Here is a 291-nt window from a genome sequence, read left to right as displayed (position 1 = left end):
ATATATATATATAGACATGTATGCCTATAATGTCTAATAATACTAATGTCTCCGGATGGGTGGAGAGATGAGAAGAGAGTCTGAAGTGTTTTGAATGGAAGGAAGGATAAAGACCACCACCACCACCTAAGGAAGAGAACAGCCCTCTCTCCCTTTTCTTTTTCTTTCGAGAGATCGTTACCTTTGTAACTGTGACACTTTCTCCTGTGAGCTGAGATTGCTCCACACGTAAAGTCGTAGACTTGAGATGAACGAGACGGCAGTCTGCAGGGATTTTATCTCCACATCGGA

Source organism: Cystoisospora suis (genome assembly GCF_002600585.1).
Source record: "Cystoisospora suis strain Wien I chromosome Unknown contig_4339, whole genome shotgun sequence".
In the NCBI taxonomy this organism is placed as follows: Eukaryota; Apicomplexa; class Conoidasida; order Eucoccidiorida; family Sarcocystidae; genus Cystoisospora; species Cystoisospora suis.
The sequence above is the reverse complement of the archived record's forward strand: the minus strand, read 5'-3'. Positions refer to the sequence as shown.